Below are 4,465 nucleotides of genomic sequence, written 5' to 3' on the forward strand. Positions count from 1 at the left end.
GGTTCACCACTTTAAGAGATCAATTTGTGTTTATATGGTCCCAAGGATTTGGACTGATACTGAAAAAGTCCACGAGGTTCCACTCTAGTTCACAGAAGCCACAAAAGATCTAGGTTAACTCCTAGGAATATTTAGGGGGAAAGGCTGGTTATGGAATTATCATGGTATTCTGACTTGCTTTCAAGCTGGAGCAGACTGGTCAGAAAAGCCATGAATTTAATTAAGACCCTCTATGGAGTTCTGAGTTGGTTCAAACATCCAAACACTGATAACAAAGAGATCACCACGGTGCATAAAATAATTTGCACCTGTACTTACCTTCATCTCTCCCTTCTAACTATTGAATAGCCTCCTTCAGGTCCAAGTCTGTATTTTCCAGAAGAGCTTCCTTAAAATGTGAACTTAAAATGGCTAATCTGATTGAGGAAAATACAATTGCATAGCTTATCTCAAAGGGTATAGCAGCTCATCTAATTCTAAGGGATTCTGAGTTGCACTCACGCTATCAGTTTCAAATAATGTCACTACAATCTCTAATGAAAAATATTGTGTTAATAACCCAAGACTGATGATATTATGTATTAACATTAAGAAAGGTACGTTTGGATGATTATACCTGAACCATTCTAAATTTGCTTCAAACCACACAATAGATCCTCTGATTAGTAGCTAATGAGCCCGTTATTAAGATCATTAGTAAACATGGTACAACATAAAGTGTCTAAATTTAAGAATCAGCATACAATTTGAGTCTTGGTTATCATTTATTAGTCACGTCAGCTAACCTCTATGAACCTGTTTCCTCACTATAACTACAACTTCATAAGATTGCTTAATAATGAAGTGACAAATTTAAAGTAAAAGAATTCTGGGACCAGCCCAATGGCTCAGGTGGTTGGAGCTCCGTGCTCCAACTCTGAAGGCTGCCAGTTCGATTCCCACATGGGCCAGTGGGCTCTCAACCACAAGGCTGCCGGGTCAACTCCTCGAATCCCACAAGGGATGGTGGGCTCTGCCCCCTGCAACTAAGATTGAACAGGGCACCTTGAGCTGAGCTGCTGCTGAGCTCCCAGATGGCTCAGTTGGTTGGAGTGCATCCTCTCAACCACATGGCTGCTGGTTCGACTCCCGCAAGGGATGGTGGGCTGTGCCCTCTGCAACTAGCAACTGGCAACTGGACCTAGAGCTGAGCTGCGCCCTCCACAGCTAAGACTGAAGCACAACAACTTGAAGCTGAACGGCGCCCTCCACAACTAAGATTGAAAGGACAACAACTTGGAAAAAAGTCCTGGAAGTGCACATTGTTCCCCAATAAAGTTCTGTTCCCCACCCCAATAAAATCTTTTTTTAAAAAAATAAAGATTTCTATTAGACACTTAGAAGAAGAGACCATCTATTTAAAAAAAAAAAAGAAGAAGAAGAAGAAGAAGAATTCTAGTAACCAGAGAAGTATTCCAACAATACTGTGGCATTTCCCACGTATGTAAGCCGGTAGTGCATAATGAGTCGAATGAGGTGAGTTGCACAGCATCTCCAGGAAAGGGAAGGCCCTTTAAGGTGATTATAATCCTCTGAATCACAATCAGTAGAAAGCCCAATGTCTCACTGAAGCTGAATACATAACAGTTCACTAAAGATATGACTCTAGGGTACCAACCCTGAAAAGGTAAAATTTGGTATCCTAGGATTTTCTGCTAAGTATGAGTCTGAGAGAATTTGGAGGACTAGAACAAGACAAGGTTAGATAGAGCCTACAACAAAGAAACAGCAAAGGTAGCAATTACAGCCAGACCTGGACCTGAATCATGGATTAGCCTCTCTGTCCTCCACCAAGACCACCAGCCCACAGCATTATTGGCCTCCCTGAATGTTGACATCCAAGAGGAGAAACCTATTCTCCACTGGTGACTTTCAGGCCATCTGAAGAAATAGGCCTTGTTTAGGTACTTAGTCTGTACCCATCAACTGAAAAATCCCTTGGGTGGCTGGTTTTAGTCAGTTCCAGGCTGTTATAACAAATTATCAGAGGCTCAGTGGCTTAAACAACAAATGTTTATTTCTCATGGTTCTGAGGTTGGAAGTCCAAGATCAGGGTGTCGGGATGGTCAGGTTCTTGGTGAGAGAATCTCTTCCTGGTTATGTTCTCAAGTAGTTTTTCTTGGTGCTTGTATGCAGAGAAAATGAGACCCCATTTCTCTTCCTCTTTTTATAAAGGCATTAGTCCAATTATGCAGGCTCTACTCTGATGACCCAATCTAACCCTAATTACTTCCCAAAGGCCCCACCTCTGAATACCATCACGTTGACGGGTAGGGTTTCAGCATATGAATTTCAGGGCGCAAACATTCAGTCCATAGCTGTTGCACATGAAGATCAAGTTTCTGACATCTCCAGCAAAGTGTAACAGATCTATTTTGAACCAAATTTAATGAGGCATGGGCCTCGAGTCTCTGAATAGTCATGCACCACATGACATTTCAGTCAGCAATGCACCAAATATACAATGGTAGACCCAGGAGATTATAATGGAGCTGAAAAATTCTTATCAACTAGTGACATCATAGCCATCGTACTATAGCACAGCTCAGGGTTCATGTGTTTGTGGTGATGCTGGAGTAAACAAACCTGCGCCACCAGTCGTATAAACGTATATAGCACATATAATTATGTATAGGACATAATACTTGATAATGATAATAAACGACTATGTTACTAGTTTATTTACTGTATATTTTTATCACTATGTTAGAGTATAGTTTCTATTTATTTAAAAAGTTTGCTCTAAAACAGTATGCTGTGCTACACCAGCAGCAGCCTCATCTCGTGTTTATCACATCCCTTGACTGCATCATTTTCTCGTGCTTGATTTAGTATCATGTTGTTTTGTTCATCATGGCCCCTAAGCATACAAAATCTACTGTTAATGTTGCCAGTAAGAGGCCACATAAAGTGATTAACCTGGGAATGAAATTAAGTGATTAAAGACTACGCAGGTAGAAAATCAGTGATGGTTATTGTCAGTCAGGCTCATCCCATTCAACCAAACTACGACTTGACAAATAAGAACAAAGTGTTGGAAACTGTTAAAAGGATCTTTTCATTGAAGGCAACAAGACTAATGAAAATTTGAGAAGGGCCTATATCAAGCATCAAGAAACTTATGGATTAATGACAGGCATAGAAGTGTACACCCTCAGCACCATGAAGATCATGGTCAAAACCAAAAGTTTGTTCATAATGTTGAAAAAAAAGGCTGGACCTGACTGCGATGTTGAATTTACTGCTAGCTCTAGGCGGCTTTAACAATTCAAGAATCATTGTTAATTACATAATGTGAAAGTGAGTGGTGAGTCTGTGAGTGCTGATGTGAAGGTAGCTAAAGAACTTTTGAAAACTCTCAATAAGCTGATTGTGGAAGAAAATTACTTGCCAGAGTAAGTATGCAATATGAATAAAACCTCCCTATTCTGAACATGGATGCGTAAAAGGACTTTCATCCATAAGGAGGCCAAGTCACTGCCAGGTTTCAAGGCTTTTAAGGACAGGGTAACAATATTGCCTGGGAGCAATGTTGCAGACTACTTATTGAAACCCTTTCTGATCCGGCACAGTGAGAACCCCTGGGCCTCCGAGCATACCAATACGCACACACTGCCAGTGAACCACAGGAGCCGTAAGAAGTCATGGATGCTCCTCTTCCAAGAGGCCTTCCTGAACTGCTTATGCCAGGAAAAATGGAGAAGTACTGTTTGGAGAATAACATACATTTCAAGATTCTGCTTATTGCTAATACTCCCGGGTACCCTCCTTTTATTGGTGATCTTCATCCCAATGTCAAAGTGCTGTTTCTCCCTCCAAACACCATCTCTCTGATCCAACCAATGGATCAGGATTAATAGGAGCCGTTAAGCCCTGCTATCTGAGGAGGATTGCTACAACTGAGAAAAACACTGAGAAGACACTGATTCAATTATGGAAGAATTACAACATGTATGACTGTATTAAGAACCTTGCTTGGGCCGTCTCTGGCTACAGCAATAAGAGGAGCTGTCGCCATGTCCACACATCTGCAAAGGATGGTGTTCGCAAATGTTCCAGCTTTCTGATCAAAAGGAACAAGCAGATGTGCATCACCGAGCCCAGTAATCTGAAGGCCCCCAACTCCTTCCGCTACAACCAGCTGATTCAACACAAGACAGTGGGCATGAAGCCAGCGGCAGAAGGCAAAGATGTGGTGGTCATCATGAAGCGAAGATCCAGCCAGCGAAAGCTGATCACCTCCTATGTGCGGACCACCATCAACAGGAACACCTGGGCCACCCTCACCAGCATCCAGCACAAGATCCGCAAGAACAAGTACCGCCCAGACCTGCACATGGCCTCCATTTGCAGAGCCAGCATCATCCTGCGCAGCCAGAAACCTGTGACACTGAAGAAGTGGGCTCGCCCCACCAAGAGCTCCTGA

The 4,465-nt window shown here is 42.3% G+C and overlaps 1 pseudogene across 1 annotated transcript; it reads left to right on the forward strand.

Moving 5' to 3' along the window:
- Nucleotides 1-4,055: 4,055 nt before the first annotated feature.
- LOC308509665 (large ribosomal subunit protein eL28-like) lies at nucleotides 4,056-4,465 on the forward strand (annotated as a pseudogene). The gene has a single exon. The product of its transcript is annotated as a large ribosomal subunit protein eL28-like (transcript).

This window comes from Rhinolophus hipposideros (genome assembly GCF_964194185.1).
Source record: "Rhinolophus hipposideros genome assembly, chromosome: 17".
Classification (NCBI taxonomy): Eukaryota; Metazoa; Chordata; class Mammalia; order Chiroptera; family Rhinolophidae; genus Rhinolophus; species Rhinolophus hipposideros.